The sequence below is a fragment of the Tetrao urogallus genome (assembly GCF_951394365.1).
Source record: "Tetrao urogallus genome assembly, chromosome: 4".
Classification (NCBI taxonomy): Eukaryota; Metazoa; Chordata; class Aves; order Galliformes; family Phasianidae; genus Tetrao; species Tetrao urogallus.
This window is the reverse complement of record NC_136817.1, coordinates 44,573,554-44,598,561: the sequence shown is the minus strand read 5'-3', so window position 1 is coordinate 44,598,561 and position 25,008 is coordinate 44,573,554. Positions and strand designations below refer to the sequence as shown.

At 37.4% G+C, this 25,008-nt stretch overlaps 1 protein-coding gene across 1 annotated transcript in view; it reads right to left on the bottom strand.

Annotated features, from left to right (window-relative positions):
• Positions 1-25,008, bottom strand: part of DLC1 (DLC1 Rho GTPase activating protein) — a gene marked incomplete at both ends in the record, with an annotated part of 199,855 nt that overhangs the window by 100,487 nt on the left and 74,360 nt on the right. The gene's annotated exons all lie outside the window — the stretch shown is intronic.

Genomic DNA, 25,008 nt, shown 5'->3' with positions numbered 1-25,008 from the left:
GCATAACTTAAGGCAATTTCCCCTTGTCCTGTCACCTATCACCAGTGAGAAGAGAACAACCCTGCTCTTGTCGTAAGCACTTTTCAGAAATTGGAGGAGAGCAATAAGATCTCCCCACAGCCTCCTTTTCCCCAGACTAAACAGCCCCAGTCCCTTTAGTCTCTCCTCATAGGGCACATTCTCCAAGCCCCTCACAAGCCTTGTTGCCCTTCTTTGGGCCTGCTCCGGCACCTCAGTGTCTCTTCTGTACTGAGATGCCCAAAACTCAACACAGTACTCGAGGTGAGGCCTCACCAGTGCCGAGTACAGGGGCAGGATGACTTCCCTAGTCCTCACCACACCATTCCTGATACAAGCCAGGATGCCATTGGCCACCTGCACACGCTGCTGGCTTATATTCAGCTGACTGTCCATCCATACACCAAGGTCCCTTTCCATCAGGCAGCTTTCCAGCCGTTCTTTCCCAAGTGTGCAGGGTTGCCTGGGGTTGTTGTGACCAAAATACAGGACCTGACACTTGGCCCTATTGAAACTCGTACAGTTAACCTTGGATAACAGTCCTAAATGGACTGGAAAAATGTCAAAATAACCCAAAAAAAGGGAAAAGAGCAGTGAAGATAAACTGTAACAAGTCAGAGGAAGATGACTAAGGGAATCTGAGAAGTTTGTTGCTACTTCACATGGATAACCTAGGAATTTAATTATATGTCAGAAAATTCTTAATGAACCATATACCTGAAAACAATTAGATATAAATAGGCTAAAGGTATAGGTAGAAAATAAAAGGCCATTCATTTTAGAAAAGATTGACAGATATAGCAGGGAAGATAGCTGAAATGATATTTGTACAGTCAAAGAAGGAAATTTGAGATGCATGATATTCAATATGTTCATAAAATAAGCTGAGAGATTGCTGTACAATATGAAAGCCTAAAACAACTTTTAAATCCTGTTAGAAGGATGCATCAAAGTAGAGCTGCATCTCAGTCTGTATTGTCACATTATTTAAGGAACACCCCTCGTGGAACAATACACTCAGTTTTGGTCTGGACCTCTTGATATCGAAAGATGCTGAAATGAAATCCACAAAACTATATACTCTTGGGTACCAGCAGTTGGTGGCAGAATGGCCATGAGGGCAGGGAGTCTTAGTTCTACACTGGAAAACACGTACACATAGAGGAAAGCTGACAAGCTGCCCCCGCTGCTGTGCAGTTATCCAACAATACCTTCCAGACTGCATTCCCAAATGTGACTCTGTCTTTGGAGAAAAGCTACTGAAACTGCTCAATGCCAGATTCTGTTCAAATAATAACTGCCTATCTAGAGATATTTTTCCCTTCAGCTCAGAAATATTCCCTCTCTCCTCACAAATACAGCTGTTTGTAGGGAGATATCTGCCCAAATCACATGCCTGTAATAAACTTAGGCCTGTTTGGGTGGAAAAGCTTACCCCATTACTCTTGTGATCTTATGCTAACAGCCTGAACTGAGAGAGGATGTCACTGGTGCCAAGTATACATGTACAGATCTTGGCTAGTGAATCTCTGATGGAGGTCAACATGAAGGTATTAGATTAATTTACGATGAAAACTGTTAATCCAAGCAGTTAAACTGAAGCACTGGGAATGACATGAAAGAAGAAAGGTTTTAATGGTGAAGTTGACAGAGTGGCAAAGAAAAAGTATTCACAGGAAATGGCTAGAAGTCTGGCTGTTATATTCCAGAAAGTACAGGGGAATATCTGGAAAACAAATATCCTCATTTAGCTGAGAAATGTCTTATGCACCCTGCTGCATGTCACATCCAAAATTCAGTTATCTGTACACAAGTACAACAACAAAATACATGTAGAAATAAGCAAGGTTCTAATCCCACAACTAGCATCTATGTAAAATGTATGATACAGCTCTATCTTTTTGTCTGGAAATTCAAGACCAACAGCAGTCACAGATTTTTTAATTGAGTAGTGCTTATGGTGATCATAGTACAGTCAGTACTCCAACTATCCTACTGAATTACTTTTTACTTGATGAAATAAAATGTAAAATATAAAGAAATATTAACAGTCAAAAGGTAAACTGGATGGGCCAGAAAAGATATGTGCTGGATTGAAAATAATATGAAGGGAATCTGAAGGATAGTGATCTGTTGCTGACAAGAGAGGAATGTGTTAGCCAGTGTTTGGGGGACGAGGGCCTGGTGGAGGAAGATGGCACAACACATAAGCAGAGAAGCATGTGTGCCTGAGAACAGCTTCTGTGGAATTTCAGAGGCAAATATTTATACAGTCAGAATCCTACCTGCTTTCTGGCTCTCCAGCCAGTATGGCTGCACCACTGCTTACAGTACAGCATCCTCTTCTCACTCAGCCCAGTTTGCCTCTAGACTGCAGCCGCCAGGCTGCTTCCACTTTTCAGGAATCTCTTTGGAAATGGTTTTCATAATAAAGACAAAGTTGTGCCTCTCTAATTTTGTTCTTGAGGCTGGATCTAAGTTGTAAAAAGCTGTTCATCGTTCTTAAACACATCATCCACAGACCAACTGAGGCCACAAGACACAACTGAAGCCAAAATATCTTACAACTTAACAGTTCAATCTAGAAGATCTTAGCTTGCCAAACATACTTCTCTGTCTTTGCTCTTTTAGTGGTTCTGACATTACTTTAGTCTGCAAAAATAATATTAAAAATCCTTTCTCCTTCATAGGGCAAAGAGCAGATGAAGATGCATCAGCTACTGGCGGGTGAACTGGGATGGTGACCTCATCTTTGAGTTGCCAAAACATCCAGTTTCTAGGAAGTAAGCAGTTGTGCAAGCCTTACACTCCTCAGATTTGTTCAGAGTGTATCAAATTCTCCTTCTATGTGTTTATGAATGGGCAGATTCTTACGTTTATCTCTGGTTCATCTATGAAATTCTGGCCTCTTGAGTCTGGAAGGATGTATGCTTCCAAAATATGCATAGCCAGAGTCATGCCATTTTTTAAGCATGTTACCAGTTTGAGCGTTTCTGTAACTTCAGTGCTGCCTGTAACAAATGATATGGCAAATTCAGACCATCTTTCTTGGGTGGTCTGTACAGCTTCCCTGAACTGAACCATGAAACCAGCTTTTCCCATGCTACAGAATCAAAAATATAAAGCCACAACTCTCTGAAAATATCATAAAACAAAAGAGTGATCAAGAATCCAAATTTTGGGTCTAACAAAAACTCCTGCTGGGCACGTGGCATTGTTTTATTTCTCAGCAGATGTTTCCAAATGCTATCTAGGAGACCAAACTGGGAAAGAAGCCCTCTGAATTTGGGCTTTTACATATATTGCTTTTCAAAAGAAAATCTAGTACAGCAACATATACAATATCTAGGAGATCTGATACACATTAGATCTTTGTACAAGCAGCAGTTACCCACCAGAGCAGACTATAAAGATTTAGAAAAATTTCTACAGAAAGATATGCAAATAAAATATATTTTCTTGAAACAGAAAAGTTTCTTTCAAGAGAAGTTTGATAAATCTCAGTAAAATGCTCCATATGACAAAGACACATCTTTGCTCAGTTTCCCCTATTTTTTTCTTTAGATTTTTTTCTTCCATCAGAGAAGGCAAAAATATTTAGAAGTTTCATTTAGCATATAGACATCTTTTTGTAAGGATGGAAACTGCTGGGCAACTTATCTGTCTCATGTGCAGCTTGTCTGTGCTCAGCTTTCCGCATGCCTTCTTAGGGAGCAGACAAGGCAACAGGACGCATGTGGGAGCCTGTCATCCTAATTTTCTCCCCCCATCATTGGTAGGAGGGGGGAGGTATGCAATACTATGGTATTTCCAAACAGAAATTTTAATGAAATGAAGCATTAAAATGTCAGAAGTATTTTCATCATTTCTTATGCTAGGAGTGAAAATCAGCATGTTATGGAAGCCCAGGCCTCTGGACACAGAAGAAAGGACAGAAGGGGAGAAGAAAGAAAGACAGCAAGGAAATGAGGTTAGGGATTATAGTGGAGAACATTCTTCTGTCCTCCCATGCTTCAGCTTTCTACTTGGTGCTGATGGAAAACTCTAGGATTCTTTCTTGCATCAAGAGACACTGCATGTTACAAATGAAAGTTAAAATGAAATTTAGTTGCTGAAGGAAGAAAGAGTTGAACAGACTGCATGCCTTTCTACTCAACATATTTGATTTTTCTGCTGATTTGAGCATGATGTTCTCTTCTTTGCACCTTTTACATTTCTTTTCCTCCTTTCCAAGCACCCATACAAGATACTTCTCACTGCTGTTTTTCTCTTTTGCCTTCTAAATCCTGCTCTGCCATTATTAGTACAGTGTCCTCCCCATCCCAGTCCTGGCAGAGCCCCTCTCCATCATTTGGTCCATCATGACCTCTAGTTCCTATTAATGGCTGCTCTGCTCTGTGTTGCTCCCTCCACTCTTGTTGAGGTGGGTGAGTGTTTCCTACCAGTGGGAGCATTGCTGCGCTGGATGTGACAGGTGGGAGTGCCCTGAGCTCACTTAGAGCTGAGATAAAAGCAAATGTTTGGGTGGTGCTTACTGCAAAGGTTCTGACAATGGGAGAACACAGCTCACACTCCTATTGCATGTGCAACCAAGATATTTGGCTCTCAGAACAGTGCTCTGTGCCATGTGTCAACACCCTGTAGTTAACCTTTGAGCAGCCTAAGAGCTAAATGGATGTTGTCTGGAGACAAGATAATAAACCATACAACTGTTAGTTTCCTGAGCTGCCTCCCTGGACAGGACCGCACACTACTTGCTTCTCCAGGGCAGCAGAGTCATGAGGAAGCCCTTAGACAACTTGCTCTTCTCCAGGTGGCAGTCATCTGTATGCACTGCTTTTGTAAGCCATACAGGTTTTGTCCCCTCATACCATGGTCCAGACCTGTATTTTTGAACAACAGGTATGTTTGAGTAGTTGGGAAGGAAATGCCCCAAATCCACCTACACCAGCAACAGTCCATGATGCTGACCACGACTATCATCAGTCTTGCCATCATGGATTTTTCAGTGTCTAATCAATTAGACTTATTTTGTTGAAACACTGAGATCTTGTCAAAATATCCACCATAATTATCTTTTGTTGTCCTACAAGTACATACTGGTAGTTCTATGAAAACTTGGTAGAGTAGCTTAAGTCTTCCATTATACTTCTATGAGTTTAAAATTGAACATGATCCCAAATAAACACTGTTTAAAAGTGCTGTTCTATTAAACAGTCTTATTGTGATTTTTGTTGTAGTTTCCACGGAAACAAATATAAGGAATTACTTTTGGAGTGAAATTATATAATGAACTTAACAGTGTGATTAGGGCCCTGCTTTACAAACAATCCTATGAGCTTAATTGAACTCTTCTGCACTTCAAAGTGTACGCTTATCTGGCCATTTCTGGACTGTGATTTCACTATTACTGTATGCTCCAAAAATAGTAAATATTCCAATGCAGGAAAACAGAAAACATTTCTAACCACAGCAATAAATACAAAATAATATGAAATTACTGAATAACATGAAAGAAAATACACATATGCATTGTACATAGTTCCATATAAATATCACTTTTTTAAATGTAACTAGTTATAACCTACCCTTATGTTATCAGAAAATCCAGCCCTGTTCCTGGTGCCAACTGTTTTTTTAAATACTGTATATTATTGAGATAAAATAGTACATTTAATAACCACTGTGCCACAGTTTAAGATTCAGATCAGAAAGGAAGTATTAAAACCTCATTGTATTTAGCCATATGTGAGGCATCTGCCCTGGGAGATTCATGTAAGTATTACTCTATAGGGGTGTTCAAATACCTCCAGTTACCTGACTAAGGTGCCAATATGGAATAGCAGATGTCAATAGGCTGTGAACAAGGACAAGTTTTCAGCATTAGCCATCTGTTACACCTTATCAAAGCAAAATAGTATCAAATAGCATTGTTTCTTCCTCCATCACAGTGATCTGAGATGCAAATGGGCCATACCGCGATATCTTTTTGCCAGCTGAGTAACGCATTACAGCTTGAGTGGTCCCATAGCGGGTTTAGAACAGGATGATAAAGTCTCACGGAACAAGATACATGAGCTAAGGTACTTCTTTCTTTCCCTTGAAAATGAAAATGTATCAGTATGCATAATACTGATAATACTGATAATGCAATAATAATAGCAAATCATGGATTCCACAAAAAGAAAAAAAAAATAAGAGCCCAGACAGCTCAGTACTTCCCAAACAAATCCTTATTGCTATTCCCTATTATAATTGGTCTCTGTAGTCCTCCTTCACAATTAGCTGTTTTTATTGCTGATCTTATGTTTTTGTTTCTTTTTTCTGTTCACATCTACTGCGTCATATGAAGTTAGCGAGCTTCCTGGGTTAAATGACTTCCTATTTAGAGATCCCTTGCACAAAATAATACAATATAAAAAAGATGTAAAAGCAATAGAAATCAATCAGCTGGTCTGCAGTTACCAACACAAATACTGATTGTGAATAAAGCCAATTATCTTGTAAAACACAGTTCAATAAGTTTAAAGTTCTGTAGCAGCAGCAGCTGGCTGGTGTCTGGGTGCATAGCACAGGGAGCGTTATGTGAGCCAGATTCATCTCAGCCAGGGGGTAAGTGGGGAGGTGTTTCAGGCTGCAGATGGAGATCATCCCAAGCAGAGTGATCAGAGATGCAAGAAACTTTAAATCAAAGAAAAAGTCCCAGTGCTTGCAGGGTAAGATGGAAAAGTCTCATTCTTGAGAAGATTTAGTGAGATTTAGGGGACTCAGGTAAGACTTCTTCCTTAGTGCTGCCCTGTGTAACATGCTTTGTTAAGTGATGGAAAGAGACTGAGCTGTTCTCACTTCTCATTCCTGCTGCTGCCACTGCGGCACTGTGAAACATGATCTCTGCAGAAGCTGTTTATCATGTGGAGACAGGCAGAACGTAACCTTGCTTGAACATTTACGGCTTCTAGGATAGAGAAAATGGGAGAAAGATCAGAGAACTTAGGAAGTGAGGAAGTAGGATCCCAACTGAATCTAAGCTTTCTGATACGCACTCTCAGTAGATTTTGAGATTTCACTACTTGAGCATTGAGTTTGCACAGTTTGGGAATGGTAATTTTGCTCAAATTTTTATGGAAGATAGGAAATTTATTTTTGACACTGTCTCAGTTCCTCAGACTTCTTAGTTCAGCTACTTCTATGCCATGCTTTGTTTGTGACATAAGTTCTTTGACATACTTTGTGTGTTTATTTTAAATCCAGTTCTTAGAGGAAAGTGAAAATATGCTAGTTTCCCAATAACTATCATATTATGATTTGGTACAGGAATTTGCTCTTTTGCAGAGGTAGACCTTTTTCCTTCTATCTGAAAGTCTATTTGGCATAACAATTGACAAGCCACTGAGAAACTATTTCACAGTGCTCAGCAGCATTGGATGCTGGCTGCCAACAAAGCAGAAGATTTTCTCACCTGGGATACGTACAGCCTGGGAACTCTTTGCAAGCACAGTCCTGGGCTGCTGCCAGCCCTCCGCAGGGTTACAAGCAAAAGAACTCATCTCATCTGGGCTTTTACCACCACTAGTGTTTCATCTCACTGCAGGGTGGAAAATTATCTCTCATCAAATTTAATACAGCCTGAGAAAGTTGTGCTGGGGTTGGTATGCACAGATTTGTGAAACAGAAGCAGGAAGGTAGAGAGAGAGGCAATGGAAGGAGAGGGCAAATGTATATGTTAGCTACTGTAGTTCTACTTGCATGACTCCATTTCACAATTAAAATTCTGCTGCTACATAGATGATGAGAGCTTTTCTCTCTCTGCTCTGCTGGATATGAACTGCTCTGGTGGATGTGAACAAGCTATTTTAAACGGCTGTCCTCTTTGCTCTGAACAGATCACACATTCTTGGGGTCTTTTTTTACTGTAGATTTTCTTTTCAGGGCATTGGCTGCAATTCTATTATTATTTAAAAAATGAATAGATACTTCTGTATCTATACCAAAATGAAGTGTTGCATGTTACTTTGGTGGACATTTTTCTTCTGGGGTTTGTTATTTCAACTGATGCCTTGCAGTAATTGCTGATTGCAAGTTCTAATGCCTAATCTTTCAGAGATAAAGAATCTAATGTTTCACTTCACCTTTTGTAAGCTTAATGTATCAGACACAAGTTAAAGCTTTGTGGGTAGTGTCAAACATAGTTATCCTGAAGATTAAAGCAGTCATCATATTGACAGAAAGATACATTTTGTTATCCATAACAAAGCTTTTGTGAATAATGAATGTACTCAGTATACGTCAAACACTTACGGAGGAAATACAAAACTGCAGCTAATATTCTTATTAGATATGAATGTTTCCTACTTAGTCCATGAGGTTAACGGCACTATTAAATGAGGCTTTAATGACACAGTCTGATTTGCTATTCTAGGAGTTGGATTTCTTTCCAACTTTCCTTAATTTACTTCACAGCTAATCAGATAAATTTGCTTCTGCATACACTTTGTTGTTCCTGCTGGCATCTGGTTTCAGACAAGGCATATCTACACTCTGCAGCATCACATGGAAGTTTTAAGTTACTGCATTGGCACTGTGGGCTGTCTAAGGAAGAATAGCAAGCCATGTAACATTTCTTCTTTACTATTCCTGATATTTTAATCATAATACTAATTAATTTTTTTGTTCATTTATTAATAGAAATAACAACAATTTGCTTTCTCATTATGTTCATAATGAACAAGCAAATATATTCCATTTGGAGCAAATGAATCCCTTCACAAATGCAGCATGTAGTTTTAGCTTTTCCAGTACCACAGAGATGTCAACAAGCTTTGAAGGAATTCAGATAACAGCAACATAAATGATTAAGGGGCTGGAGAATTTGATTTATGAAGAAAGATTAAAACATGCTCTGCTTAGCCAAATGACAGCTTGTAACGCAAGGGGAGAGTAACGATAACAGCCTAAAGTATTTGAAGCATGAACACACCAAGAAAAAGGTGGAAGTGTTAAAGTTTCAAAATACTGAACTTACAATGAAGAGTGCTGTGTTTTCTTATACAGAGCTTCACAAAATAAAATACATGACTACAAAATCAAGGGGAAAAAAAAGGGGCAAAAGGGAAACAGAGGGATGCACTTATCAGCTATGCCACAAATCTTCAACACAGGAAGTATTTAAACATTCAAGTTATCAAAATTAAAATTGAAAGAGGAAGATATAATATGCTAAACAAACAGAAAATAGTACTATAGAAAGCACGTATCAGTATAACAGTTCATTCTACCTTTAGAAAGAACTGACCCTGAAAGTAAGCTTGCTTTGTTCAGTAAGTTTCACAACTTCTTGATGACCTTCTACCCCTTTACATAGTATTCCAGCCGGTGGAAAGTGACCTGTTATTCAGATGACAAATTTGTCATATTGAAACTTCAGGTGAACACCTGAAATAGCGTTAGATAGGGTACCCTCTAACCCTAGATCTCAGTACTCACATAGTAGTGTGTGTTTATGGGCCAGCGTGTTTATGGTTAAATGCAGATATTCCTTGTGCAGAATAAACCACAGAAAAACAAAACAGATACCCACTGCATGCTTTTTCATGGATTGAATGAGCTCAGCTCTAATGGCACATATTGGTAGCTTTCTGAAAGCACTGCTATGGAATGAATGTGTCTTCAGGTGGCATCTGTAGGGAAAGCCAGGAGATTTTTTCTTAGTCAGAGATGCACTTCAACAGTGTTTGTGTAAGGAATGAAATTAAAGGGAAATATTAAAGTCCTTCTAAATCAATGGTATTTTTACAAGGATAATAACAAGTTTTTCAAACCAAGTATATTTTTAGTCAAATACTAGAAAAGATTACATGCACAAGCCAAAATAAAATACTTCTTTAAGTACAATGAATATTTACACCATAGTTTATGAGAAAATGTACTCTCATACAGGTATACTTCTGTACTCTTGTACAAACTGCTACAAACTACAAATTGCTTGTTTGATGATAATGAATCAGATAATGAAGCAGAGCTTGGCTAACGGGACATAAAATTCGTAAATGAAATGGAAATAAATTTTTAAAGGTCAAAACTTAAATTTACATTTTTTAAGAAAGCACATATGGAAATCTAGGATTTAACATAAGGTCTTTGACATTAAAAATGATTTGAAAGGCTCTGTTCCCACAGAGTCATGACAGCTCTGAGTTTCAATTAATGGGATTAGAGTCAGCTACATAATTAACCTCATTTCAGCTGGAATAACCTAATTCTTTGTTGTTAAAAACTTAAAAAACAAATAGCAAGACTATTCCTCTCTGAAAAATTTCAGTATCTGGAATATAACATGAATAAATACCAAATTTGTGCAGATAGAATTGATAGTGATCTTGAATTTTAATTGAACTTTCAAAGAAAATACCAGTTATGGTCTTATCAGATACTGAAGACTAACTTTGAAACACATGAGTTAGATCAAGGGTTTTCATTAGTCTCCACCTAGGGATTACCCCCCCTCTACTCTGCTCTTCTCCCTCTACTCTGCTCTTGTGAAGCCCTATCTGGAGTACTGTGACCAGGTCTGGAGCCCCCAGTACAAGAAGAACAGGGAGCTGTTGGAGAGGTTCCAGAGGACAGCCACGAAGATGATCAGGTGACAGGAGCACTTTCCCTATAAGGACAGACTGAGGGAGCTGGGCTTGCTCAGCCTGGAGAAAAGAAGGCTGCAGGTTGACTTCACTGCAGCCTTTCAATACCTAAAGAGAGCCTACAGACAGGAGGGGAATCAACTCTTTGAAAGGGTTGATAACTGCAGGAGAAGGGAAAATGGCTTCAAGTTGAGGGAGGGAAGATTTAGGTTGGATGTCAAGGAGAAATTCTTTACAGAGAGAGTGGTGAGGTGCTAGAACAGGCTGCCCAGAGAAGTTGTGGATTCCCTGTCCCTGGAGGTGTTCAAGGCCAGATTGGACAGGGCCTTGTCTAGTATCAAATGGGGAGGTTGGTGGCCCTACATGTGGCAGGGGAGCTGGAGACTCATGATCCTTGGGGTCCCTTCCAACCCAGGCCATTCTGTGATTCTGTGAATACAAACCCCTTTTTAAAGCTTACCAAGTTTTGGAGGTAAGAAGACTACTGAAAAAGTCTTTATGCTTTCAGCCTGAGATCTTTATGGGCATCTATGCACATGTTCTTGCTACACTTTCTTCAGTAAAGTACTACAAATGACCAACCAAAACACAGAATATATATTGTTCTCATATATATATCACAAAAATTATCTATATATTTTGACCCTGAGCAGCCACGTCCTTTTTTTCTAGGAGGCAATGCAAAGTAAACTTAAATATATGTCATACTATATCTTTACTATTTTAACAAGAAATTCTGGGTTATCTCCTGCTTTCTGTCATAATTCCTTAAAATCCTTCCATACAATGTCCTATTCACTTGTTATGTCTATACTCATGTTTGTTGCAATGTTTTATGTTCCACAGAAAATTAGATGGTTTTGTGTCATTTTATGGAGAAGGGACTTTTTCTAGCTTTCATACTGTTGCCCATGTGTAAAGGTAAGAATGAATGTGTGTAATGCAGTGAGAATCGTGGACACATTTGAAGTTGCGCTATTCCATTTATCAATGAAAATCATTCCATAAAAGAAGCTCTCTCAGAAAAAATAGTGGGAATAGAATGTGCAGGAAGACGCTGGAATTGTGTATGCCCACAAAATCTAGCAAGCTTGTAATGACTTTAGGTGAATTCTGCTGGCCCTTGCCTAAAAACCAACATGCTGGATTCCTCTTTGACAAAAAAAAGATAACTGAAAATGGTGTTCTGCATTACTGTATACATGTGCTACCCTTATAGTTATAAGCAGGGCTCCTTCTTCACTGAGGTTACATGATCTTGATACTCCTAGCAGGAAAAAAAAGATGGTAGCAATGGGGGCTTCTGTTAGGAACAGAGAGCCTTAGCAAGAAGAGGAAGGACTAGATCGTGGTAATGTATCAACAGTCTATGTGAATATATGATTTGCATAGAGCTTATGTGACATATTTTTGAAAATGCTAACTGCTCTAAAGAAAATTTAGTCCAGTCAGGAAAGTTCAGGGTACTCGTGCAATGGACTTTGCACAGCTGAGAGAGTCCCAAATAGAGGCAGAAATGAGGTGAGTCATGTGCCTTGTATCAGGGAAGTCCAGATAGGGATGGCTACGTGGAGGATATCTCATGAGTGTGCAACCACAGCAAACACAGAGGTGGAAAAGTTAGCTGCTTAGTCTGTAAATGGATGGTCTGTAACAGTCTCAATCTCTGTAGAGAGTCCATAGTTGCTCTTAAATATCAAAACCTGTTGTAGCAGCTTTTGACTAACTATATGGCTATCTTAAGACTTAATTCTAGGTCAGTTAGAATTACACCTTCTTAGCATTTAAGTGCATTTTTCTATGCCAAATTCTCTATGCCTTTTTGCACGTTGTGCAGCCTTCATAAGAGATTTATTTCTTAAGACACTAGGAGCAGAAAGCTGTTGCAAGTTGTGTCTCACTTCTTTCATTGTAGTTTTTTTTTTTTTTGCCATGTCCGTTATTGTACTTCGCTCTCTCACTTTGCAATGAGGCAACCATTTGCAGAGTTCAGTGAAAGCCAGAACACTAAAACAGCATAGTTTAAAAAATAGATAGACTTGGTGTGAATGATTTCAGTGATCCAGTTTGCAGCAAACCCTTAGATTTTGGAAGGCAGAGAACAACAACTTAGGAGGCTTGATGCAGCAACAAAGGCTCACCTCCAATACAAGGCAATTCCAGCCTTCAATCTAATTTTGCAACTATGGATCACAAGCTGGCCAACAGAATACATAACAAAAGAGATAATTTTTGCAAGCATAGCAGATTCGTACGTAATGAAACACAGGAATTTTTTATTACCTGTAAGCCGGGCTATAAATCACCTTTAAAAACTGACATAATGTATTTGAACATAAATCCACCCAAGGTCTGCAGCTAAACAACCTCTAAAATTTCTAGGGATTCACACTGCTCTCTCAATATTTCAGGCAGGTAGATATCATGCAGATGGCTGAGCATGACAGCTGACTGTTGAAATTCTAGGAAATAAAATTGATGTATAAACACAATAAGAATATGGTGAAAGTACTCAATTCCCATTGAAGGCCTGCTTTGTTCTGCACTTGGATAGCTTTTCTTTACAAAATATGAGACAATTGATCACATTCACCTGGTTGTTTGGGAACAAACTCTTTAAAAGAATAAGGAAAGAACACCCTAAAAGCACGCAAACAAGAAAGATGAGGGATGCAAGTATGTAGCACTAAGACATGCAGTTTACAAGAAACAGTATAATTTACTAGCTAATATATATGCTAACAGAGGAATATGCACATGGCTTGTTGGTGCTGTAGGTGCTACTGAATAAGGCAGTTTGATGACAGATTGTAACTGGTTTTTGGTCAGCTCCTGTGGTGTGGATAGTTTGAGAAATAGCTTTGCAAGAATGATATTTCCTTCCTATTTATGAGGAAAAGGCTTAAGAAATGAAATTTATCTAAAAGGAACAATGAAGGAAATTAATTACTGAAGAAGAGTCAAGGAAGTTTTAGGAGGAGCAGGTAGCAAAATAGACTTGCTTTGACATCTTGTGGATTGAGTCATCACATTTTGCTGATCATGCTAGTGAATAGGAAAACGCTGGACAGACTCCCCCATTCAAGTAACGTAAAATGGCCCACAGTAAGAACTTATGGCATCCAAGACAAAAAATGACAAGACTTGAGGCAGAACTACATACCAGAACAGTGAGAAAATCAATGCATGAAAAAGAGTGTTGTATTAGTTAATTATATGACAAACACAAAAATAAGAAAAAAGAAATACTATTTTAAAAATCCACACACTATGTAAAACTGCTCAGCTTTTTAAAAAAATTTGAAAAGTTCCTTAGGAGAATTAAACTGTATCTTGGAACGAAGGCAAGATTTGGTGGTCAGTTTCTTTAGCATGAAGACCGGAATACACCTTTCTAAACACTGTAATTCCTTAAAACGCTGAAATATTTTAAAAATTGTAAAGGAAGATTTACATAGGAAAGAGTACATCCCATATTTCTATGCTAAAAGTGTACTCTGAAATTCGTTTTACACCATAAAACAGAGTTGCTCAATATCACACTTTCCTCATTTCTTCAAGTGCTTTTTTTACTGATCAGCAAGTGTCTAATGGCTGCAGGCTCAGGAAAGTATTAGGCAAGTATTGAGTTCACTTGACTGAATCAATGAAATCTGTTGCTCCCTATCAGCCCAATATGCTGTTCAAAGTCTATTAGGAACGAAAGCAAATCCCGTCTCCTGATGTGTGAGTACATCAGTAGGGCAATGCTTGCTCACCTTGGATAGGTTTGTGATGTTAATTCAAGAGAAAACCAGTCCTGCTTACTGTGGAACCTAGCTTCTGAGGTTCTTTGTACTGTCACATAGGTGTGAGGTTTCCTTCAGTTCCATTAGTTTGTATCTAGGTTGCCTATAAAGTGAGCACGTGTATAGATAACTTGATGTTCATGCTACAGTTATAGCTACAGTGACTTCCATTTACCCTTACTAACAACTTGGCAGACCATACAAAGTATATTTGTTCTTGATACATTAGCAGCAAAAGGTTAGTAGTGGCTTGGCATAGTTCTGCCTACACCAAAGGCTGGACCAAGAGAAGGAGCTCTGAAGAAGCAACACCTGGTACAAAAAGCTGCTATGCAAAGCATAAAGAACAGCTCCTCAGGGAGAACAGTCTGGGCCTAGCCCTTCTTGTCTAACAGAGCATGGTCTGCCACACCTCTGCTCTACGGCTATGCCCAGAGGTTGCCTAGCTGTGGAATTTAAGGAAGCATCAAAGCATCTGAAAGTCATTAATATCTCATGCCTCAGCTATATTCATAATGGAGTAGCTGGACAGCTAATTTTTTTGTCTGTCTTTCCATTTTTCTCCTGCATTAATTACTGTTGGATGATGTCTAAATAACTAAGTGGAAAAAGTGCAGAGTCGCTGGGCGCATTTGTAACCAAAATAATTAATTACCAGAATCTCCTTATTAGTAAAACTTGAAATAAACTGGGAGATTATTAGTCATAAAGAAGGAAAGCGGAGGAAAAAAATAGGTGAAAGCAGTACAAATAGTTGTGGTAAATGCTTAGTGGGCCAATTAACCATGTAAGACAGGGAATATTGCTTTTCCCCAACCTTATCCAGAAGAAACTAGGCTAAGGTTGTTACTTTAACAACTGAGAAAGTGATTTGCTTCATAATTTCATATTTGAGTCCTTCCAGCAAGGACAAACACTGAAGAAACCAGTGAGAGACAAAGGATTTCAGAATAAATTAATGTGATTGATCCTTTCGATCAAGATTATGCAACGATAGCAAATCATTCTAACTCCTTCCACTGCTGGTTTCAAATGGTCCCTGGTCCATGCTGTCTCCCAGAGCATTCAGAGGGTTTGTCTTCAAAAGTACTGGATGATCAGGGATAAAACTAGAACAGCATGTCTTAAGCCCACATCCTGCCTTGTTCAGATCCTGCTGTGTGGCATGAGGGCATTTCTGTCTTTTTTGTCAATTTTATGTTAAGAAAATAAGACAGAGGTTTAAGTTAGAGTCATGGGAACTAGTGAATAAAGCACCAAAAAGCATGAAACCCCAACACAGATGTAGCAAAGGCTTTCCAGATGTGAAACTCTTTCTATGGATCAGTAGTTAGCTTAATTTGCATAAACTATAAGGATTATTCCAGGAAAAAAAAGAACTAAGTTTCATTTTTTTTAAAATCCATCAGTCTTTTAATATAACTAAATACAATTTACTCTGCTGAAGATTTTAATCTAGGTTTGCTTTATGGAAAAAGTAACTGTTTCTAATTCCTCTTACTTTATGTGTGGTGTCATACATTCTCTGGAAATGCCTTTGAAATGTACTGCAAAAGTTACGTAGCAGCTTCTGAGACTGGAACTTTTTCTTAGCTAGTTTTTCTAACTATCAGCTATACTTCCACATTAAAAACAAAACCTGCTGCCAAAATAAGCCCCTGCCATTCTGAACATTTTGGAATTTCGTTACTTTGAGACCCTCCCGTGGTAACTACAAGAGCAATATCTTTTTAATGTAGACATTATCTTTGTTCAATAAACAGTGCTCTGCTTAAATAAATTCACAGATAAAGTCTTGACAAAAATCTTAGTCTTTTTGCAACATGAAAAGACACTTATTTCAGGATGACACTGTAAATTAGGCAACCTAACTTGAGAAAAGAGTGGTCTGTTTATTTCTTTCCTTTCCTTTTAACAGATGATTTGACTACTGTTCTCAAATTCTGGGCCTGTATTTTGGTATGCATTGAAATCCCTGGTTACTTTCCATTTTACCTTTCAATTCTGTTTACACGTGGCCACTGAGGGATGGTGTACCTCACTAGAACTTCGGTGTTTTTTTGTTTTTTTTTTTTTAATGAAATATCTTCTCTTAGGCATAATTGCAGCAGCAGGTGCAATTGAATACACTTTAAATTGGACTTGAAATTAATACCAGGTAATGGAACTAAAAGAGGCTAGTTAGAGAGCCTTTCACATAAATCCTTTTAGAGCTGGATTTAACAAACTTAAATTTACAAAGTTAGCATAAGTATGTGACTGCAATGGTAACCTGCAGGAATAACTCCTTGTAGATTTATAGTGTGTTTGGAAATTATATCTATCACTTCAGTGGTAGAGAGAACTGGTTTTAAATTCTCTGTTTAATTGCAATACTCACTAATTAAGCAACAATTTTATGCAGCTTAGAAACTTAAAAATTATTAAAATGATGTGGTGAAAAATTTCCTGAAGCTAAAACTTATTTTACAGTAATATAATCTGATTCGTTAAATGTGTTTTATTATTCTTATCATGTAATTTCAATTAATTTCAAAAAATACAACTGAGATAAAGCTTCAGGTGAGTTAATCCTTGCACTGACATCACCTGATTCTTTCCTAAAACATCATGAAGAGAAGATTTACTAATAGACATAATTAACACAAAATTAAATTGAAGATGGTGATACAGCAATCATGTGAAACAAGTGATTATACATCAGTTCTGTGGTATCTACCATATGCCAAAGAATCACCATTTGATTTATTACCACTTCTTGATATTTGCAAAAAAAAAAAAAATTAAAAAAAATATACGTTTACATGAGTATTTGCAAAAATGATGAGAATACCTAAATGTGATGACTAGATGCCATAAAATATTTCAAAATCTACAAAATAATGGAAATACTTTTAATGAGATGTATGGTGTCTTTGAGTTTACAGACAATAAATGATCTAGTTTCTTAGGCTGGCCATACTACTACATCTGTATAGAGTAATTCCCACAGGCATCACTTGCTATTCTAGAAGCCATTCAGTTCATGAATCAACAACTCTTAAGAAGAAAAAAAAAAGCCTGTGCTGCTGCAGCCATATACCACTGCACTACTCAGGACAATTTCACATCAGGAAAACACTTCATCCCCAGGCATGACTAATCCAAGGTGTGCTTTTTGGTGTTTCTCACCTGAGTTTTCAGCATGTCAGAGGAATGTAATTAAGCACAACTTCTCATCCAGCATCAAAGAGCCCTTTCTTTTCCCTAAGGACTTGTGAAATTGACCTTTTATTCTAATAAGACAAGAGTTTTAAGTGTGGATGTAAATCCCAAAAATATAAACAGCATAATTCAGTACTGGCTTTGTGGAGTAAACAAAGTTCATGTTCCAGGTGATCTGGGTCTGAAAGCATTTCTTGATCTTTAGCTTTAACTGATGCTAGAAGGGAAAAGTTATTTTGTTGAACTTTCTTAAATGCTTTAAGATCTTCATATTAAAGATGATCTAAAATTGTCCAGCTCCACATTCATCTTCAACAACTCTAAAACAACTCAGAATCTCAAGTCCTATTTTCAAATGGGAGCACAATATGATCTGAAGGATGTTTTGAATGTTGTCTAGTAACTCAGAGAGCTAAATAAAAGCTTATCAATTTTTCAGACATTACTAGCTATCTTCCATAACTCTGTGTTTTGTACAGATTTTATTACCCACAGATAACCTCTACAGCAGATCATTGTCCAATAACAGGTGTCATAACAGAAAGCTTGTTTTTCATCTTCATGTGCCTAAATAACTACAAAAATGTAGCCAACGGTTAATCTTAAAATTTGCTTCTGGGCATCTGTTCAGTACAGTGTTTTCAGACACTGAAAAATCAAGCTGGTCATTTGATTCCCAAATCACCGGTCACATCCATGTTTTGGAAACAGTGACCTAATGATTACTTGTCAGTATCAGTTAGGTTGCAGTGAACTAGCTTATGTTTCATATGAATCAACACAACCCAGTCAGAACAAAATTAAGGCCAGAAATAACTTGATTAATTAGCTATCACCTTTCTCTGTTATTCTTACCGTAGTCAAAAAAAAAAAAAAAAAAAAAAAAAAAAAAAAAAAAAAAGAAAGAGAAGGAAGAGCAAATTATTCCTGTTTTGTTTGATTTAAAAGCTGTTTTTAGCCAAGGACTCTCTCAGTGTTCAATACAATAAGAAACCACAATTTGAGCTGGATAACATAAAATTAAAGTACTGTGTAATGGATAACTAACTCTATACAGAAGCAACTTAATTAGGATCAAACACACTATACTAACCAAAATACAGTATATGTCAGTTTGCAGTCTGCATGATGGTGCCCAAATTGTAATGTGCTCATGTTTTAGTTTAAAATAAAATTCAAGTGAATTTGCTGAAGGTAGAAAATTCATAATTCTTCTGTTGTATTTTATACTGCGACAAGAGATCTCAATCATGAAACACTGTTTCTCCCAGTATTTTTGCTTGCAAGTTGGGATTTTACAGTCTGGAAGGATGAAAAAGTGATAAAAAACTGCTGGAGAACAGCCCTGTGGAAAAAGCCCTGGGGTCTTGGCAGACTGTAAGTTGAATGTGAACCAGCAGTATGCTCTGGCAGCAGAGAGAGGTGGCAGCATCCTGAGCTGTATCAAAAGGAATAGGGCCAGCAAATTGAGGAAGAGATCATCCCCATCAGTGCTTGTTAAAACATATCTGCAATCCTGAGTCCAGTTTGGGGATCTCCCTAAAATAAGAAAGTCATCATTAAAAGGGAACAAGTTCAGGGCCAAAATGCTGGTCAGCATCTGAGTGTCTTAACTAGTGAACTGAGGCTATATGAGTCCAGACTGAGGAGAGCTACAGGGACCTCTCAGCAACCCCAGAACCTTGCAGGAAGGTACAAAGTTGGAACCAGCTCTCTGTGCATATAAAGAGGACCAGAGACAACAGGCACAAACTGAAACCAGAAAGGATCACATCAGACTTAAAGTAAACCTTCATGTCAGCAATGGAGCAGGCTCTGTCCTTGGAGGTTTTCAATACCAGATTGGACAAGGTCCTGAGCAGCCTGATTCCCACCTCACAACTGGTCCTGTGGTCAGGTTGGATGATGGACATCCAAAGGTCCCTTTCAAAAGATTTGCCCTGAGTTGTCCCTTGTTCATCTGTATTTAAGTAATAGGTAATGAAGTGTTATGACATTCTTACAGGCTATCGATGTAATGAAACTTGTATTCATGAATAAACATGAATAAGTCTTCAACATCATTACTGCGGTTGTTTTTCTTTTTTCTAATTACATAATTTCTAGGAAAAATAACTCACCATGACAAGGAATGTGTGCATTCAGTGTATACACTGATTGGGCAGCGAAAGGACAGCTAAAAGATTTAGCACAGTGGCTGACTGCAGTAATCGCTCAGCTTGTGATCACTCACTACCTTTCTTTATTCTTAGTGGGGAAACATCTTGATTAGAATAAGATAGTTATATGATTGATCTTTAAAAAAAAAAACACATGCAAAAAACCTGGGAAAATGATAAAGAAATCAACAGGAATATAAGGCCACTGCTGGTTCCCCCTTGAAGTACCATAACGCCACCTGAGCCTACACTGCAGCCCTTATGATTCAAGAAAATAATATGTAGCAGACATCCCTGAGGAGTTTTAGGGCCCACACTGTTTCCATTGCCTTTAGCGTGGTTTAAAATTACTTTTATAGAGAAGACCTGTTCCCAGATCTACAATTACCTCCAAAACATGATAGAAATTGCCATGACACCTTTAGATTAATGAGTTTTTGGTTTCTTGGACACTTGGTACACGCATTTTAAAGTTCATGTGCTTATATCCACATGCACACCCTACGCATGATTTAAAAGTAAAGTAATTGATTCAGCATAATAACTATAGTAGCAGGCAACTAATAAACCACTAAAAATCAGCTTCAAAAGTTCGTGACACCTGCTATTTTGCTATAAATAGAAAAATTAAGAAAATCCAACAACTAAACTTGAAGAATCTGAGAAGGAAATGCCAACTTTCTGTATACATTAGTATCATTAACCTTTTTCTAGTAATGAAATAAGGGACAGTGGAGTAGAAATATATCTATTGGCATTTGGCATTTAGAGTTTGGCAGACATCCATGCATATTCTGGCAGGATTTCTGTGGCTGTTTTTCAGTATGACAGATTGAAGCGTGAAAGCTCACCTGACATTTTTATTTAGAAACCAAACATTCAGCTAGAACAATTCATATAACTGTTTCAACATCAACAGTAAAAGAATAATCACAGAATCATAGAATAGAATCATAAAGTGGAATCATAGAATCACTTAGCTGAGAACAGGTACTTTATATTAAGGTCTCAGAAAAACAGTAATTAATAAAAAATTGTTCTACTAAAACCAGATACAATACTTACAAAAAGGAAAAACATCCTTTTGCACATTTTATTCTAAGAATATTGGCTGGAGATATTGTAAATTAGCCAGAAGACTAATAACTATGACAGCTGACTTGTGTTTCTCTCCTCTTTATATGAAAACTGGTATCCCATGGCCAATAAGTTTGATCTGGGTTTGAAATAAGTTATGTAAAGATGGACCTTAATGAATTTGTGAAAACAGCATCCAGTGGGTGCTGCTGATAACAGAATTTTGTGCACCTTAGGAAAAAAATAACACAACAATGCTGTTAAAAACTTCATCTGTGTATAGGAGGAGGCAGAAATATAAAATAAAATTGTGCTCTTAATCACAGCCAGCTGTGAGTAAAATCAGTCTCATAGTTTATAAACTAGTTTATATAATAGTCTCATAGTTTATAAAGTAGTTTATAAAATCTAGTTGAGATTTTAGCTTTTTCCTTTTTCATTAGAGCTTTAGTTAAATTAAATATCTCTACTAGTGTGCCAAACAGTTGGTCCTTTATGCACTTTGTTTACTGACAGTGAACGTGTTGCTACTGAATTTCCCTGGTCTTCCTGCTGTGAGTTCTCACAGACAGGCCTGAGCTGTCTTGTCATCACTCCATCACGCTATGCTCTGCAGCTCCGCTCACTATGTGGTCAACACCAAGTGTCCTCTGCTGCCTGACACCAGCAGTTAGAGTCTGCCAGAGGAAACACCCCGCAGTTAAAGGCCCTTTTATCGTCTGTGTATTTTTCTTCCTTGCAAATCAAAGGGAAATGAGCACCAAAAGACACCGGATCTATATTAAAGAGGATCGTTACCAGAAATTTAAAGGGGATGCAGAAAAATAAATGAACCTTGTTCACTGCTAGGCCCGTATTAAAACACTAGTGCCAATAAACTTCCAAACTCTTCATATCGGACAGAGATTTCATGTGGCTGCCATCTTTGGTGATGATTAATACTTTGTCCTCTTGCTTACTTGTTGACCATGGAATGGGCTGTCAAATCTGTTCTAACTAACCTCAAAGATCGATACTTTTATTTTTGTCAAGGTAGGCCTCCCTGTACTAGAAGTGCAGAGGTGAAGGATCCACATGGTGATTTTTACCTGAACAATCTGTGCACTTTTTCCAGAATACATCTTAAAAGAAAGAGTGAGTACATTGGTAGGATCAGTTAAACCCCTAATAGTGTCTTGCTGTTCTGCTACAAACTTTTTACTGCTAGAAATGAGTAGCGTCAATTGCACTTTTATGAAATTTACATATTCTGCATTCTTACACTGATCCGATTTTATATTTAAGAGCTAAAACTCAATGACTTTAAAGAGCTTATTTTGTTTTAATATGCTAAAAATCTAGTCCACCAGAATACCGCAGGGCACTTGTTTTATTCGCAGGAAAAATTTGTTATAATACTGAATATTATGAACCTATGGTGTTAATGTTTATGTAGGGCTAGACTAAACCTTCTGCCTTGTTTATGTGATAGCACATAGCTTTACCACCTCAAGAGAAATAAGCTGTGTTCAGTCTTTAACCAGATGTGTATATTCACCCTTTTCCTCCTGCTGGCTCTGTTAGAACAGTAATGTTTGTAAGTCACAACAGAGTTCATTATTCTCTTCAAATATTTGAGGATAAATTGGGAAATCATGAAGTAGATCCACAAAGAGACACAGACAAGGCAATACGTATAGTCAGTTCATGTATAGTCAGTTCACCTTTGGTAACATGGCTCCAGAAAATGAATTTAGCCTTGAATAGGCTCACAATGGTAATTTGTTGTAAATGAATATTGATATCTGTTGCAGGATCCATCCTGACTATCCAGCTACTGTAGAACCAACAGACACCATTCATATGGTTTAAAGTGTGAGTCACATCAGTGACACAAATGCTGATATTCAGCCAGGTGAACCAAGGGTTTCTATAATGATTATTTTTATAGGCTACAAATCAAGCCAAGACCACTACCACTGACACAGACACTCTAACTATAAACAGATGCAATGAAACCTCCCTCTCTCAAATTTCATCATAGCTCATGAACAGAATTTGAGAATAAAAATTACAACAGTGATTTGTAAACAAGGTAAGCAAAGGTAGGAATACATAAATTATCCAAAATAAAGAGATGCATCAGAAGGAAACAGTGTTTTGAACCTCATTGCTGGCCCACAACTTTGGTTTAGGTGCTAATAGTCCTAGCCCTGAGTCATCTTTTGGCTTGAGCCATCATTTTCCCTGACTGTGCTTGTTGCTTGATCTTCTACTTTAACAGAGTTGTTTTGAAAGATTGATTTTTTTCCACCATTGCCAGAGTTGTTATAACGTTGATGCTTTTTTAAGAAGTCTTTCTGAAAAATATCTGATGTACATCATTTGCAATGCCCTAATTCACACAACTTGAGCAATAACATCAGGCATGACTGATGTTCTGCTCAATACTCTAGTCATTTATAGATTTTCGCCAAGGGGATTCTGCAATTGCAGATTTTACTGCACTTTTCATGGGGGAAAAAAATGCCAGTGAAGTCATGCAACTCTTGAATTACTAATTGACAAAAGTAGCAAAGTTGTTGGTTTTTGAGGTTTGGTGGTTTTTTTTTTCCACCTGAAAATTTGCATTTGATGTAGTCTAAATTTAGTGTAGGGTGAAAAATGCATAGTATTGAGGAAATATTTTATTTCAAGGATTAAAAATTACTATAAAACAGTCAATAATGTGTGAAGTAAGTTGCTTAAGCAGCTTGGTCCACTTAAGGGTCTAAGATTGGCTGCCTATTAGAAAAGCATTCAACACAATCTGAAATTGATAGAATAGGAAGCCTTGTGAAAACAGGTATTCATTTGTATATCTAGAATTTCGGAACCAGAAACACTGAGATAGCAGCATTTTACTTCTTTGAATTTCTCATTCCAGTCCTAGATGAAACCAAACCATATTAGGTAGGAAAGAGGAAACAAATAATTTCTAACTACATTAAATCCTCAAAATCAGAGATGATGTTCAACTTGACATTTTGGATGCACTTTAAAACCAATAATAATAAAACACAATCCAATTTCGTTACCTTTGAGGTCTTTGCATTGTCAATAGTGAAATAAACCAGCCTTTTTGTTCTGCAATTTCCTTTAGTTAGTTTGTAATAATATAAACTAAAAAGAGTTCAAGTGCTCATGTTTTCAAATATCAAAAAAAGTACTTGTTTTGTTCTCTTACAGGAGAAATGCAAATACGTCACTATTTTGTGAATGTCTTCATACCTTACTTATGGCTTGGTCTTTTGTGAGTTCTGTGTAATGTCATTTATCTGGTGAACTACAAGCAGCAGTGATCAAAGACTATTTAGATCACAAAACATGAGAAATGAACATTTGAGTCTTGATCCAATTACATTTGACAAAAATAGTATAAGAGCTACCACTAGACATGTGATTTCAGTCGATAAATCTGATCTAAATAATTACTTCTCTAATGCATGCTCAATATTTCCAAAAAACATCATAACCTCATAACTCCTGAGCTGCAAAGGGTCAGGGGGGAAAATCCAAAACTGATTTAAAAAAAAAAACAAAAACACACAGTTACATTTCCATTCAAAGTCCAGTTTGTGCTCAAGTACAGGGAAATGTCAGCAAGCTGATTCCATATGACATTATGTTCTATTTGTTTGCAATGTTCAGTATAACAAAAACATTTTATCAGTGAGGTAAAAATATAATACCATCTGTGAAATCTACATAGAAAATGATTCCTAAACATTGATCATGGTTTCAGAACTATTTATGAAATTCAACAGCTAAATCAGCAGCTTCCCAATCAGACAGCTCCATAGCTTTCACAGTGAAATTGTCTCCAAAACTTTTTTTAACCTATTCCTTCCATTTTATAAGCCAAATAAAATAAATTACATGAACCAGGATAACACAAGAAAACATAATCAACAAAAATAATAGATAACCCCAGAATGTTGGGTGGTATTTGAATATTTTGAGGTAGTGCTGAGACTCCAACTGCAAATCTTCAATTAAAACGCATGGTGAAGAAACCAACAGAAGCTACAGAGGTCCATAGAAGCTGGAGCATTCTTGAGTGTCCATCACAACACCACATCCATTCAAAAATGCCAGCTTTTATTTTTC